This window comes from Doryrhamphus excisus, chromosome 17, assembly GCF_030265055.1.
Source record: "Doryrhamphus excisus isolate RoL2022-K1 chromosome 17, RoL_Dexc_1.0, whole genome shotgun sequence".
NCBI lineage: Eukaryota > Metazoa > Chordata > Actinopteri > Syngnathiformes > Syngnathidae > Doryrhamphus > Doryrhamphus excisus.
Window position 1 is genome coordinate 18,395,631 of NC_080482.1, and position 16,453 is coordinate 18,412,083.

The 16,453-nt window shown below is 44.3% G+C and overlaps 1 protein-coding gene and 6 non-coding genes across 10 annotated transcripts in view; 4 read left to right on the forward strand and 3 right to left on the reverse strand.

The window, feature by feature from the left end:
• Window positions 1-9,768: 9,768 nt before the first annotated feature.
• The window catches only part of LOC131105363 (uncharacterized), a 193,918-nt gene continuing 187,233 nt past the window's right edge, over window positions 9,769-16,453 (forward strand). For 3 of the 4 annotated variants that reach the window (XM_058053396.1, XM_058053400.1, XM_058053397.1), the window contains exon 1: window positions 16,129-16,223. The gene's annotated coding sequence lies outside the window, so the exon portion shown is untranslated. Of the gene's footprint in view, window positions 9,853-16,128; window positions 16,224-16,453 lie in introns of those variants that run through there. The other variant, XM_058053399.1, reaches the window with a different exon arrangement.
• On the forward strand, window positions 10,241-10,311 carry trnag-gcc (transfer RNA glycine (anticodon GCC)). The gene has a single exon. It is a non-coding gene; the product is annotated as a tRNA-Gly (tRNA).
• On the forward strand, window positions 11,611-11,683 carry trnak-cuu (transfer RNA lysine (anticodon CUU)). Its single transcript has one exon. It is a non-coding gene; the product is annotated as a tRNA-Lys (tRNA).
• trnas-gcu (transfer RNA serine (anticodon GCU)) lies at window positions 11,971-12,052 on the reverse strand. The gene has a single exon. It is a non-coding gene; the product is annotated as a tRNA-Ser (tRNA).
• Window positions 13,924-13,996, reverse strand: trnak-uuu (transfer RNA lysine (anticodon UUU)). The gene has a single exon. It is a non-coding gene; the product is annotated as a tRNA-Lys (tRNA).
• trnan-guu (transfer RNA asparagine (anticodon GUU)) lies at window positions 14,490-14,563 on the forward strand. Its single transcript has one exon. It is a non-coding gene; the product is annotated as a tRNA-Asn (tRNA).
• LOC131105754 (5S ribosomal RNA) lies at window positions 15,627-15,745 on the reverse strand. The gene has a single exon (XR_009119987.1). It is a non-coding gene; the product is annotated as a 5S ribosomal RNA (ribosomal RNA).

Here is a 16,453-nt window from a genome sequence, read left to right on the forward strand (position 1 = left end):
TATAACCGGTATTCTGCGCCGAACTGCATTAAAAGTGGGCAATAATACACTCAACATTGTTCTATAGTATAGAACAATGTCGAGCAGCTTAAATCAATCTTTGCTTAAGGATTTCAATACCAAAAAAGAACACGGCGAACGGCTGCTTCCAGTCAACTTTATTGTTCACACTTCCACCACCAGAGCACAGCACACACACCGATTCCCGCACTTCCTGGTTCATAGGTCATGCTCAACCCGCCCCACATAGCTGGCCAAACACATGCCTGCAACAGAAGAACCAACTGCGTTCGTGGTTTCTCTCGTGTGTATAGAATAAAAAGATATCTGAATACAACACAATTAAATACATGTATTTGTACGCTTGTGTCTTCGTTGGAATAGGTGTGTATGCTATGTCAGTTGGTTCTTCTGTTGCAGGCATGTGTTTGGCCAGCTATGTGGGGCGGGTTGAGCATGACCTGTGAACCAGGAAGTGCGGGAATCGGTGTGTGTGCTGCGCTGTGGTGGTGGAAGTGTGAAAAATAAAGTTGACTGGAAGCAGCCGTTTGCCGTGTTTTTTTTTGGTATTGAAATCCTTAAGCAAAGATTGATGTAAGCTGCTTTTGTATCGATATAAGCAGACCAAATTGGCTGGCGGGAGATGAAAAGGGCATCGTAGTAACCGGATTATCATAATAACCGGGTATCGTACTAACGGAACTAATTATATCATAAAAGACTAGAAATTTGCCGGGAAATGAAAATAGTATCGTAATAAGCAGTAATTCGTTATAACCGATATCGATATAACGAGAATTTACTGTATAGGAATACAGAAGAGACAGACAACAATATTCAAAGTTGCTCGCAGCGAGGAGAGTGAAACCACATACCCAGTGACATGCCGCTCCACTCTGAATATGCAGTTCACACTCCTCTCCTTTTACTCTCTTTCGGGGGTCCCTACTACATGGTCGTGCAACTCTAAGGGGGGTGGAGAAGGCAGTTGCACGAGCTGTATTTGTTTGTCTATGTGAGTGTGTGTATGTGAGAGCAACTACTTTTAATGTTTTATGAGTTCTTATCTTGACACATTCTTGCAGGGTTAACATGAGCATCTGCAGAGTTGCTGTTGGCGCATCCAGGCACCTCCAGGACCTGGGGGTCACTGGGGGGTCTCTGATCAGGGTCACGGGAAAATTCCTTCTTCAGCACATTCAAACAATTTTTATTGTCTAAGCAAATGGATATAAGGGTGATAACTAACAAAATAATACTTGTATCTACATTTTATTCTAACATTTCCCTCCTGTTTATCACACTTTTATCTGTTTGCTGTCGCTCCTTGGGTCTCCTCTCGGTTTTTTCCTCGCAGGTCATCTTTGTCAGAAAATGTGCTTACATTTAAACGGAAGTGTTCTCGTCATCTGAGTCAAAGTACAAGTCAGAAACAAGTCAGGAGCATATCTATCATGGTTGTCCTAGTCATCATCACTGTCATCGCTGCCACCTGCCACCAGTAGGGGGTACATTTCATTTACCTTGTTGTCATTGGTGCCATGGCTAAATTCACAGTCCATGTGATTCTAACCTTCAAGATAGGGATACAACATCCACATAAGGCACACAAAAGAAGGGCAACAGCGAGTGCAATAAGCACAGACATCACATAAGGAGACCATTGTCCCCAAAATGCTCTCCACCAGTCACCGAACATCTCAGTGTCAACACCAGTGTTCCTTCATCTTGGTGTTTAGCGCCTTTAAACCAGAAATCGCACGCATCAGCATTCCTGTGGAATCTGTATTGTTGGGGATGGACATGCCACATTGGTCGCCAAGCATGGCGCACACTCCTTGCTGATGTGCCAGCAGTCCATCCAAGGCGATGCGATTCTGGAAGGCCATGAGTGACGTGGCATGGAGTTGTTCTCCAATTGCTGTGAGTCCGGCCTCGGTGTAGTTCCCAAGCTTCTGTATGTCATAGTGGAGGTAGTTAATCCTATCCACATTTTTGTTAACTGTTATCCATGGGATAATACTTTCCCTCCAAACCCGCTGCAATCTGATTTACTAGTTTGTATTCTGGTGGTACCCCTCGTGGCACGCTGATGGCATCGATGTAAGTGGGATTGTCTTTTGTTATCCAGTCGGTGTCTGGAACCTCCCTTTTTGTTTGGAAGTAGTTTGGGAGGTGATGTTCATCTGCTTCAAAGATTTAGCATTTAGTAACATGTCAACATTCATAGGGTAAATGGATACTGAAATCTGTAATGTCACTACTGCACGTTCCGCTCATGTTATATACAATTTCATAGTGGTATTTGTCTCTACATCAACACCACACGTCTGTTCTCGAGTACTGTTTGTGTGTGTGCGTGTTCGTGTGTGTGTGTGTGCGTGTTCGTGTGTGTGTGTGTGTGCGTTACTGTCTACTTCAGTGTCAACCTTGGCATCAGATGAGTCAGAGTAGGCATGATCCCATCACACCCCACCTCCTTGCTTCCTTCCACCTTGCTTGTTAAGAAAGTCCTCCATCAAGTCTTTGGTCCAAAGTCTCCTTTTCTGCACATGCCAGGGTCATATTGCTGTTCTAGTCTCTCCTCTGGATGTCCTCCTTGCTGGTGGCCATTTGTTGCCACTTCTAGATTCTGGTGCTTGGCTTGTCCTTGCATCAAAGGTGTGATCCTGTCCAGTTCTGAGTCGGCCACATTCCACTTTAGTGGCTGGTGATGTGATTGTCGTTGTCACCATAAACACCATGTCAGCAAACATCTTCTGAACTTTCAGTCTGGAAGGGATCGTTTGCTGTCAGAGCACAGTTCATGTGATGGATCTTCTTCAGGTCTTGGTGAAGATAAAACTGGACACAATGCATGTCTGGAGGTGATGAGAGGACTCATTATGCATATTGTTGTATCAGTATGTTGTTTTCAGGTTGTTGGCAGAGCAAAGGTGGAGGTGTGAGATCAAGATCATGGACCACTCTGAGACACTGAGGTACTGTATGGGAACGAGGACACTGCAACATCAGGAACACCAATCCTCCTGTTACAATAGTGATCTTAGAACTAGGATGCATTGTTCGGTTTTCTGGACCAGGGTATGTGCTATAATCTTCACTGCTCAACACAATGCCTCAGAGTCTAGGACTCTGAAGTCCCCTGCATCACAGACTGGTCTTTACCTTCCTCGTCAGACTCCCGAACAATGACTACTTTACAATGCGTTTGACGTATCCAAGTGTTTCTTTCTACAATTCTTAATGCTGTTGGTGTCGTTAACAGTACTTGATAAGGCCCTTCCCACTTGGGAGAGTGCCAGTGTTTTCTTGTTCCACTTTTACTCAACACTCAGTCTCCTGGTGTCAGTCTCATGTCTTCTATCAAAGTAGAATCGTCATCAGTTTCCTACACATTTTCGAATTGTGTCAACCTATAAGGTTTGACAAACAACGTTTCATATGGACTCAAACCATTTGTGCCGTTATGTTTATGTGTAATTTAACTGGATCTAAACATTATGTCCTTGGACACTTTGTTTCTTCCATGCATTTTCTGTTCTACCAGTCCTCCACTTTGGGGATGGTACGCGCTATGGTTCTTTAAGTCCATGCGGAACATTGTTCCTGTTTTCTTTCCTTTTTTTCTTTTCTTTTACAAGTTAATTTACAAAGTGACTGCTGTAGTCTAATTCTGTTTCATTCTCAATATATTCCATGCAGATCAGATGAGTACCATGTTAAACTGCGATCAGTACTTGTCAACCACTAGTAAAGTTAGTAGAAGGTCAGGACACAGCATCCTGTGCTGCGTCTCGTGTTATCTTTGCAGAGATCATTGTGGGAGAACCAAAAAGCCAGGATGGTCTCAGGCATTTATGGTCATTCACTCATTGGAAAACTAAACTCAGGAGGCAATAAAGATAATGGGGTGAAGGAGCAAGTGTCTGGTCCAGGAACAGGATCCTGGTCCATCTCATACACATACCCCTACTCCATCCCATATGAGGCCAATCTACAACAGCTCTGGGATGCAAGAATCAGGGCTGACCTTCCTTCACTTTTAATTAGCTCAATAAGTCCATATGTATTACTTGAAATTAATATTGTCGTTTTGGAAATTGGCCACGCCTCGGTCACAAGTTGTCCTGGACGTTGTGTTTTGCACACGTTAAAAACGCTCAACAAAAATTTTTTGAATAAGAATTTTTAAACACGAATTAAAGTGGGTGTTAATAGTGTGACACATCCCTCCTGTTGAGACATGTGTAACACCATGGCTCAAAATGTCAGCCCACTTTTACAATTTTTTGGCAAGATTGGTTTCTTTTCTGTCGACATATAAACATTTTTGTCCAGGGTTGCTTTATTCCTAAGCCAGTGGTCAATTTCCTATTTTGGACTTTGTTGTTGCATATCAGCCAATATCTCAAAGTCTACTTGTAATCTTTCAGTTTCAAGATGGTCCAGTTCCTTTAGTGCCGCTTGTTTTGCCATTTTATCAGCGAACGCATTTCCTAAGGATATCGGATCAGTATTATTTGTAAGTCCCATTTACATGCAATGCAATTTGTTTTGGTAATTGCACTGCTTCTAGTAATGCTGTTAACAATCCTGCATGAGTTACTGGTTTTCCTGTTGATGTTATCATACCTCTGTTCTGCAAAGGTATGTACTGTTCAATGTACATATTGGCTATCGGTATAATTTGTCACCTTTTGACCTTTCATTAATTTGCATGCTTCTGTAAGCGCTATGACTGCATAGCCAGTTATGATTCTTTCCACAAATCATTTTTCTTTGAGGAAACATCTACAAAAATCTCCTCTTTTTGTTAGTGCCTGAGCTAATAAGTCTGGTCTACACTTTGTAGTTTGTGTTGTTAGTTCATCACAATCATGTGTTTCGCTTTCCTCAGGGAGTGGTAGAAGGGTAGCTGGGTTGAGCGTGGTGCATCGCTCAAGTGTTACATGTGGTTGAGACAAAAGACAGATGTCTAGCAGGAGACAAAAATGTCATGCTCGTCTGCAATAGCAGGGTGGAAACCGCATGAGGTACTTTCAGTTACTAGTAAATGGAACAATATAATGGTTGCACTTGTTTCCACGGCCATAGATGCTGCTATTAGCCCGCACACAATGTAAGATGGCGCATGCTACTGCATCTAGCTTACAAGAGTAGTACGCTATTGGTTGTTTCTTTGCACCATACTCTTGGTAAGACTGAGTTGAGTACATGACCTCGGCCTCACTTCACATCTTTATAATCTACTGTTTGTTTAAATGTTTTGCTGTAATCATGCAGTGCTACAATCAAACTTCCTACCAGTACTCTTTTTCACAGAATGCTTTTTCTGCCTCCTCATTCCACTGTAAGAGTGACATCATTTTTATACATTAAGTTTGTTAATGGTGACACTATTTGTGCATAGTTTGGAATCCAACATCTACATCTAATTAGTGAGTCCTAAGAAGGACATAATTTGCTTTTTTGTTTGTGGTTTAGGTGCATTTAAAATTGCTTGTTTCCTGTCAGCTAGAATAGTTTGTCCTTGTCCTGTCAACTGATGCCCTAAATACTTCACTGATTGCTTACAAAATTGTACTTTGTCTTTATTGACTTTAAGGCCTTCTTTCGCTAAATGGTGCAATAAGGCTATTGTGTCTTCCTCACATGACTTCCTATCTGGTGACGCTAGTAGGATGTCATCTACATATAGTAATATATGGCTTTCATTTGGGGATTAAACATAGACATAATGGCTATCATTGCTTGTGAATACATTTTCGGGCTTTCACAATATCCTTGCGGTAGGCGTGTGTATGTATATTTTTCCTGCAAACGTAAATGCGAACCTAAACCTTCTTTCTCTATGTATTGGAATGGAGAAGAATGCATTACTGATGTCTACTATGGTGAACTATGTGACATCTGTTGGTAAAGAATTTAACAATGTGTGTGGGTCAGGCACACAAGGTGCTCTTGCCACCACAGCTTGATTTACAGCTTGTCCTGTATCATTCTCCATCCCACAGAGAGTGGCACTTTTTCCCACTGGAAAATTAAGGATGTTCCATTTTGAGCTGTTACATTCTACTAAGGCTTTAGCTTTTAACAATTCTTCTATCACTGGTTTTATTCCTTCATATGCATCTGGTTTTATTGGGTATTGCCTAACACATGTCCTGTAATCATTTTTAGCTTTAATTTGTACAGGTTGGGCACTTTTAATTAGTCCTACATCTGATGGACCACAACGTTATTGGTAGGGACTTGACCATTATTGTCAAATTTTCCTCCTGCTGTCCTGAGCCATGTATTGCCTGCAGATCTTGAATGTGGAAATTCATATCTGCAAGTTGTTCTACATGCTCCCGAGTCACAAAGAAATCTGATTGGATTACCATTCACTTCCAATGTGACTTCTGCGATGTTCAAAGGCAAATACCTCTTGTAAATTTAATTCTACTACTGGTTCATCATTTGGTTCTGGTTCTATTTGTTTAGACAAGCCTAGTCATGCCTAATATGGCTTTTGGTTCCTTTTGAACTGGCCTTTGTCACAATCACGGGAGAAGTGACCTTCTTCACCGCAATTCCAACATCCAGTATTGTTGGGATAGCTTCGTACATTCTGTCTACCTGTTCCGCTACCTTTTCCTCTGAATCGTCCTTGACTTTGAAAGAGGATTTCTCCGTTATCTGTAACAAAGGTGTGTATTTTTTGCATCTTATTTTTGTTACTTAACACCTGCATTTTGCATGCTGCATGCTGCACGTGTGTGATATAGTCTGCCATAGTTGCTGTGGGCATTCCGATGAAATGTTTATCAACCCACCCTTTTATGCCAGGATTTGAATTAGCATGTATCGCATTCTTTAACTGTTGTTGGTATGGGCCTGTGGGTTCATCATCTTCAGCAAGGCCGCTATTTAGTTTGAATACCGTAATCATACGCACTCTATACTCATCAAATGATTCGTCATTCTTTTGTTTGCATTGTCCTATTGTTGAGTAATTAGCTCTTTTCCTGAACTTTGCTAGGACTCTCTCTTCCAACTGATTGATTCTTTGCTCCAATGTGGGGTCATCATGGGCCACAGGTTGGCCATTGCCATATGTGGGGCTCCAATTTCCTTTACACAGACACCACTCTGGCCCTAAGGCTCTCATCCACACTTGTTGTACTTCTATTCCGTTCAGGTGGTATGACATTCTCAAGTTGTTCATGTCTGTAATAAATCTTACGGCGTCCTCTTTTACAGGTGTGACACCATCTAAGGCCTTCTTTACATCTTCCTGTGTCCATGTACGATACACTAGGATTGTGGGACGTTCATCATTGGCTACATTAGGGTTCGGTACTTCTATCATTGGAAACGCATCGGTTTCCCGTGAAACCCTAGATGGTGATTTAGGAGAAAATACTTCTCCCATCTGTTTTGACCACTCAACAGAAAAAGGTTTAGCTCTTGTTTGTGGTGGGTATGGCACTGATGGTCTGACACCGTGGTTGTCATATTGTGGGGGTTCAGCGAACTGTGGATACAATTGTGATTGTCCACCTACTACACCATCATTTTGACTACTATTGCTCACTCCTTTAGTTGGCATAACCCTACTTTCATTACCTTCCTTTCGTGTAAAAAATGTGTCTGCGTCTTTCTCCTCATTTACTTTTCCTTCATCTTTCTGATACTCCTGAAGTAAAACTTCCCTTACTATCTTATATAACTCTTCCTTTTTACAACCTTTTTTTTCTGCTCTATCTCTCGCCTTCCTTTCTTCCATCTTCGCCTCGCCTTTTTGCCTTCTCTCTGCCAACTCCTTCCAATATGACAGGTCATCATACCCTTGCTTTTGCATTTTTTTGGTTTGATTCTTGTTCCTTTTTGCTATATCCTGTTGCAATTTTATTAATTTAGGGATCGATAATTGTCCGTCAAAACCATACTTGTTAATCCATATTTCTAGATGTTTTATTTTGGTTGGTTGGTGCTGAAACACGTAACACCAATCCTTGCAATTTAGTTCCTCCCTTTTGACTTGTGTTTTTCCACTTTTATTTCCCATCTTGGGAATAATTTGGTCCCTGTTGTGATGAGCTTCCTAGGGAAAACTAACAACAGGGTTGTTTGTCAGTGAGAGAGTAATGAACTTTTCTTTGAGGTACTTCTCAAGCTTCTACCCCGGTGAGGGTGGAGAATTCTTGCCTCTGCTTCCTCAAAGACTTACTCTATTTCTCACCCTTTAATATGAAGACCTGTCTAGTGACAAAATCTCCCATTCACACACTCATTTGTACGTTTTCACATTCAAACCCCGAAAAGGCCTTTCACCGTGGAGGCACTCCTTTTCTAGCCTAACATGACCGACAACTCTGTCTTTGTTCAAAAAACTGCCAACTCTGTCTTATTGTGAAAGACCGCCAACTCCGTAACACTGTGGGTCCATCTTATTACACAAGACTGCCAGCTCGTCTTCCTACAGAAGACTGTCGAGTCCGTCTCTTTGCTTGCCAGCGACTAGTATACACAAGGCTTTTAGCACCGGGTGACAAACCTTATTGACTCGCGGGCCGCACTCAGCTCTAGGGGTCAAAAACCCTTAGCGGGCTGCATGTGGACCCCAGGTCTCAGTTTGCCCACCCCTGCTTTAACACAAAGGGATGCCACCCTTTCACTCACAACACAAAGGGACGGCGCCCTTTCACTCACACTCTGATCAAAAGTGTCTTACTGATTGTTGTCGTCTCTTCCGTAGGTATCCCGTCAACCTTCAGCTTCCAGTTGTTGAGCTGAGAAGACAGCCCGTCAAAGGGTTTTGTCTGCCGTGGCCACGGTCTTTCTGTCTTGTCCGCTCCACAACTGGACTCCTCAGGTATCTTGGGATCTGGCTCGAAGAACCAAGTAAATGTCAGGTTCAAACTCCTGTGACACTTGTAAAATCACTTCAATACAGAAATACAGAAGAGACAGACAACAATATTCCAAGTTGATCGCAGCGAGGAGAGTGAAACCACATACCCAGTGACATGCCGCTCCACTCTGAATATGCAGTTCACACTCCTCTCCTTTTATTCTCTTTCGGGGGTCCCTACTACATGGTCGTGCAACTCTAAGGGGGGGTGGAGAAGGCAGTTGCACGAGCTGTATTTGTTTGTCTATGTGTGTGTGTGTATGTGAGAGCTATTACTTTTAATGTTTTACGAGTTCTTATCTTGACACATTCTTGCAGGATTAACATGAGCATCTGCAGAGTCGCTGTTGGTGCATCCAAGCACCTCCAGGACCTGGGGGTCGCTGAGGGTCTCTGATTAGGGTCACGGGAACATTCCTTCTTCAGCACATTCAAACACTTTCTATTGTCTAAGCAAGTGGATATAAGGGTGATAACTAACAAAATAATCTACATTTTATTCTAACACTCGCCCGATATGCGCTCCACAGCGCCTTGTCATTCCAGCCGCTCTCTGTCGCTATCCATTTGACTCGACAACCGGCTGCGGGAGCGCAGCGCACAGCGGAGCCTCTCCGACCCACATGTCGGCTCCAAATCCCACCTCCTGGGGCTCTTCCGGCACCACTCCTCCCTCCCTGCTCCAGCAGCGGAGCGCCGTCTGATGACGTCGGGAGTGTCGTCCCCATGCAACTGGGAGCCAGTCGCCTTTCGTCAGCGGAGAGGAGTCACCGTCCACGCCTGTGGCTGTGCCTGTACTGTGGGAGTCCTACACACAATTTCCCGCTGTCCAGTTCGCCCAGCACGCCAACACTCTTCCTCCACCAGGGATATTCCCCAGCTGCTGGCACTGCCCGCTCCAACCACACCGGCTGCATCATCCGCTTTGGTGGGCCGACTTCAGGTGGAAGGTACGATATCCTGGGCGGGGGAAGCTTCTCCTACCACAGCATTAATTGACTCTGGGGCAGACGAGAACTTCATTGATAGCGGACTGGTCAGTTCTCTCAACATTCCTACTGTTGAGCTTGTCCCCCACAAGAATGTCCGCTCGCTAGATGAACATCACCTGGCATGCATTACGCATCAGACGTGCACCATATCCTTGGTGCTGTCGGGTAACCACCACAAGGTCACTATTTTTTTTTTATGCCCTCTCGCTCAGCTCTGTTAGTACTCGGCCTCCCCTGGCATCATGTGCGTGTGTTGTGATTGTGATGTTTTGTCATTCAGCGCCACTTTGCAGAGGCACATCCACTCGACAATTTAATTTGTTCTCCGATGGTGTTTCCCAATGTGGCATTGGTGGTTCAGTGGTAGAATTCTCGCTTGCCAAGCGGGGGGCCCGGGTCCGATTCCCGGCCAATGCAGTATATCTCAGCTTGTACCTTTCTTTAGAGCTCATGTTGAAAAAGTACAAAGGCTCTTTTCCTGCGAAAGGGCAGTATTCAGAATGACACCTGAAACGTAACAGACCGGACCACCCGAGAGTTAAGGTGGACAGCACTTAGTGAAACCTGACTGCAGTCATGCTGTTGTAGTCTCTGTCGCGCAATTGGTCAGCACATTTGGCTGTAAACTGAGAGGTTGGTGGTTCGAGCCCACCCAGGGACTCTCAATTCACACATTTGTTGGACTTTGGACTCCCTCCCTTGTATGAACATTTTTCCCCATTGGCGAACTGTTTTTGTGTTGGTGCCAGATGCACTGCTGGCACTGTGGCTAAGCTGGTCAAAGTGCCTGTCTAGTAAACAGGAGATCCTGGGTTCAAATGCCAGCAGTGCCTGGGTGCTTGGTCAGTGAAACTTTGGCAGCTGATTTGTGAACCATGTACTTCTTTTTGTCACTTGCCCTTCAAGAACGAATTGACGTTGCATCCACAGCTGACGTGATTCTTGTGGATCCCATTACGCCAGAAGGTGCTTGAATCCAAAGAGTATGACATTGTGATGTGTTGTCATTCAGCGCCACTTTGCAGAGGCTCATCCACTTGACAGTTGAATTTTTTTTCTCTTACAGTGTGTCCCCACGTGGCATTGGTGGTTCAGTGGTAGAATTCTCACTTGCCAAGCGGGGGCCGCGCGGGGCCGCGCGCGTGTTGTTGACATTTGCTGCCAGCCAATCAGGATGCGACACAGACGTCAGACAAGCAAAGAGACTCGCCTGCCACGCGGGCATGATTACCATTACCATCTATCAGGGATGGCAACTGAATTAAGAATCAATGCCAGAAACCTGCCACAGGATTTCAGATAATGTTTTGATGCAGACTGGTCATGATGCATCTGATTAATTCAATTCATTAATTAATTAAAATTAATTAAACCACTACCTGTGAGAGGTAAGGTACACCATTGCACTAAAGATTGATAGAATAGTTAGTAATGGAGTTAGTAGTGAATAACTAACAATGCTTGTGGGGATTTGTTTGGTTTTGGACATCTTTCAGATAAATAAACATGCAAACTGACCCGGGAACATCATGGCTGTTCCTGACAAATGAACATAACAGGAGGGTTAAGATGACTACACTTCCAAAGTTCTCAGCTATGACTGAACCTCTCGCTCCTTTGTTCCCCGAGAAACTAGGTTGGGTGTGGAATTGATCAAACATCAAGAAGACCACATCAATTTAAAAAAAATAAAAAGTGATATCTTGGCAGAAAAAGGCCCGGTTAGCTCAGTTGGGAGAGCATGAGACTCTTAATCTCAGGGTAGTGGGTTCGAGCCCCACATTGGGCGGTTCAGCTCTTTTGGTGATACATCTTAAAGATTTCTTTCCTGTGGAAAATTCTGCAACATGCGGAAAACATTTCATTCTTGTAGGACCACAAATGGTAGAGCGCTCACTTCGCATGTGAGATGAAGTGGAATCGATGCCTGCATTCTCCAAATGGTATATTATGCCTTTTTCTTGCCAAAAAAGCATTCTCAATCTCCCACATCGTACCGGATGCTTGGATTAATTGCATTCTAATGATGTTTCCTAAAAAGACAGGTGGTGTCAAAACTGGCGCATTAGTATAGTCCGATGAGGATGGGATTCGAACCCATGCGTGCAGAACACAATGGCTTAGCAGTCCATCACCTTAACCTCTCGGTCACCTCATCTCCTTTGTGGACATGGTCTTGTTGACTCAAAATGACACATCTTAATTAGTGTTTTGGTGTTGCAGAAATTGTGGCAGCCTTCCTGTGCAGCGGGGGGATTTAACTCAAAGGCTAGAGTTCTTGCTCTACATGCAAGAAATAGCGGGTTTGATACCCTTATTGTCGAAATGATATATTATGGCTGTTTTGCCAACAAAAGCGTTCTCGATCTCCGACATCGTACCTTATACTTTGATTCATTGCATGCTAATAATGTTTACTAAAAATACAGGTGTGGTCAAAACTAGTGTATTTTTACATCACCACACTTCAAGTGGACAGACAATCTTGTCTTTTCAGACAATACAATTACAAAAGCAACACACACCTGCCATGACCCTGAATCGGCCGGGGTTGTTGCGGCCACAACACAGAGTAGGAACCACTATACAATTACGGCTGTGAGCTATGCTTTTCTGGGCAAGAACCATAAACTCAGACTTGGAGGTGCAGATTGCTCATTCCAGCTGGTTCTTTTTCGTCTGCGAGCAAAGCTTGAATTTCATGTGGGTGTTGTCCTGGCGGGAGAAACATTTTAGCTCGTGTCGGCATGGCTACCGTGACAAAAGCCCATTTTCCTTTCCAGTAAATGTGTATCAGCTGAACACTTTGCAGACCTAATGCTGTGAACATTTGCGCGAACTCAAGGTCGGGTTTGTGTCTGATTGTAACATGATATGCATCAGGATTCTGTATGTCACCTCCCAACTGCACTTGTCTGGTCTTAATATGTCATTGGCTGTGTTGTCGTGATCGATTTTGATGAAATCAAGAGAACAAAGTCACCCCTTTACAAACTATTTGCCAACTCACGATGTAAACAGCAATTGTGCTGAAAACTGGGATTGAACCAGGGACCTTTAGAGATTCAATCCAACGCTCTCCCAACTGCGCAATTTCAGCTGCAAAGGGGTTTCTCTGCTTTTTCAGTCTGGGCTAAAAGTGGGGGTAGGGTGAAGCTGTGTCTGTGCCACGTACTATGTTGCTGTGTACCTGGTCCAGTGTGTTCTCATCTTGGGTTGGAATGTCCCCATGCTGGTAAAGGGTGGGGAATACAGTCCGTCGATGAGGATAAGCGGTACAGTGGAGTTCACTGGTTGAAGTCGCCAGGTACCATAAAAATGGCAATGGGCCACGAGGGTGTTCTGAATTCCCCTTTGGCCAAATTGGCTAAATGGCCGTACAAAAAGCACCATACTTGGAGCCTGTGGTCAATGTCAACAGTTGGGCTAATTCAGTTCTGTTGAGACGGTGATTATGTACCAAGTCAGTTATGTCAGTCAGGATTTGGTCAAGGTTGTTGTGTGGTTTTGGCATGGATAAGGCTATGTATCTAAATTTAGGAGGAGTCCATGGTCTGTAAACATACTGAGGTACTCCCACAGCTGTTGCGGAACTTGTGGGACCTTGCAAATTTCCCCACTGAGGGACGAATAAAGGCATATCTTATCTTCTACCATAGGGTAGGCTTTTGGCAAGAAGTAGGATTCTTAATCCTACTTCTTGCCATTCTTACTGCTTTCCCAAGTTCCAAAATTTCCTTGGGAGCGAGTTTGATAACCGAGCCCACCCAGGGACTCTCAATTCACACGTGTTGGACTTTGGACTCCCTCCCTTGTATGAACATTTTTCCCCATTGGCGAACTGTTTTTGTGTTGGTGCCAGATGCACAGCTGGCGCTGTGGCTTAGCTGGTCAAAGTGCCTGTCTCGCACTGTATCTTCAATTTAATTATTGAGAATGGCGTTTACCCACAGTCCTGGAAGATCGCAAAGGTGCTTGGTCGAAAAGGTTTACTTAAACAAGTTATTCAGGGAAGGGGCCTACCTTCACCGCCTGAACAGGGACTTGAACCCTGGACCCTCAGATTAAAAGTCTGATGCTCTACCAACTGAGCTATTCAGGCCTTTATGGAATGAGGACAACTCACAAGGTAAAATCTTGGCATACTGTACTTGACCTTGCAGAGATGAGAGCTTCTTCTCTGGCTCTCAACAAAGGCGGTCGCATCTTTCCCCTCTCCTCCCTATCCCTTATCTTCCCTGCTTTGTTGTTCCCTGTCCATCCTGTCGATGGAGTTTGACTTGATTCTTTGTCACGCAGTCTGAAATTGGCAAACTGAGAAATTCTGATTGAGTGATCAATGCAGTCTGTCTATTTTAATACATTTCGTCTCAACTCATGTTGAAAAAGGACAGAGCCATTTCCGTGAGAGCACAAGACCCCTGGATTGTACCCAAAAATACTTTGCGTTCATCAAAGAGTAAAGCTGGTGTCCTGGTTTGCAATGCCTCGATTGTTACACCAGAAGGTGCGAGTCACATCCAAAACAAAGGGCATGCTGGACGCATAGCATGCGTTAGTATGGCTTCAACTGAACAGAAGTTGGCAGTGTGTGCGTCTCTGTGGCGCAATCGGTCAGCGCGTTCGGCTGTTAACCAGGAGGCTGGTGGTTCGAGCCCACCCAGGGACGTTCTCTGGATGTCACTAGTGTCACTGTTCATTCATGTTTGCGCTCCACTCTTGCACAGCACTTGTGTGGTTCCCAATTGGCAAACTGCGTGTCAATGACTTTTCAAAAGCACATTCCAGCTTCCATGGTCTAACACATTTGATCAGAAGTTAGGTTGATCAAGTCACAGATTTCAGTTTGTTTCTGCACAGGTCTGGTGAAACACAGAAGCTCTGCTTGAAAATATTATCTTTTGCAAAAGCGCCATCCAGGATTATAGATTAAGAGACGACGGAATGCTTTTATGTTAAAAGGAATCAAGTCAAACCCCATCAACTGGTAAGCAGGGGCCCTTAAGAGAAGACACTGTATACTGTTGTGATTTTTTGACAGACATGTCTAGTAAACAGGAGATCCTGGGTTCAAATCCCAGCAGTGCCTTCTCTGTGTTTCAGCAGCTCCTATGCTGTTATTTAAAAGAAATGTTGTTCTTGTTCTGTTGAATAAAGACCCATCATTTCTGATGTCATATGTAGTATACATGTCACATGTACTACAATGCTCCCTACAAAGACAATACCCTTGTGTATTTGGACATTTGCAGGTTTAAGAAAACAGACCACATTAGCCAAATATCTTCTGGACAAAAGAGTGGTCAGACAAGACAACGTTTGAGCCAGTCACCTGAACATTAGACTTTTGATCTGAGTGTCCGGGATTCAAGTCCCTGTTCAGGTGACCAGTGATAGGGTCTGAGGTCCACTTGCAAACGCCTCCTTTTTGCCCACAAAATACAAGGGCAACAGGACAATCCCTTGGTACTTTATGGAAACATTGTGAGGTGCCTGGCTTTTAACTAGAAGTGGAAAGACTTGTGTAGCCCCTCACACAAACCATGTGACTTCCTCCCATGCATATGTTGCCAGCTGATCCTTGACATCAGCAAAATTTTGGTTCTAGGACAATGGGGTCACCTGCCCCCATTGGTCTTTTCCAAGGAGTCACGGTGGCCGAGAGGTTAAGGCGTTGGACTCGAAATCCAATGGGGTTTCCCCGCACAGGTTGGAATCCTGAAACCATAAAAGGCTTACAGCACCTGGTATTCCCAGTCGGTCTCCAATCCAAGTACTAACCAGGCCCGCCCCTGCTTAGCTTCCGAGATCGGACGAGATCGGGCGTTTTCAGGGTAGTATGGCCGTAAGCTGCCAGGTCAACTGAAAAGATCCTATTTGAAGGCGACGCAGGCCAAACTAGACTCCAGCAAAAAGTGTCAAACAGCGCCCTCTGCTGTCAGGCAAGAGCAGAAACCATAAAAGCTTACAGCACCTGGTATTCCAAGGCGGTCTCCCATCCAAGTACTAACCAGGCCCGCCCCTTCTTAGCTTCCGAGATCGGACGAGATCAGGCGTTTTCCGCGCGGCCGGCGGGGATAGTTCAGCTGAAACGAGCTAAACTTTCCCCATTCATTTCCAATGAGAGCGAAAGACCACTATGAATGTAATATACGTTTGTCCAGGGGTGGCGCTGTGGCGTTCATCCCCACGATGGATGTAATATACATTTGTCCATGAGTGGCGCTGTGGCCGCTTCTGCTCCACCCACCACATCCATCCTGAACTTCAGGTAACACAGCACAATTGCTTTTTCCGAGCGAGCGACGAGACGACGCGACAAAAACACGGTAAAACTACAGTAAAAAATATATTGTCTTTTGCATTTCAGGCTACAGAAAAATATTTTGTCTTTGAACTGTTCTGTATAGTGTTTAAATTGCTTTCATGTTTCTCCACGTGGGTTTGTGGCGCTATTGTTCGCTATTTTCCGACCCCGTATACCTATTATATGCATTAGCGACAATTATTTGGACAAATATAACGATAGCTCATAAGACTTGTGTTTTTTTTTTGTAAG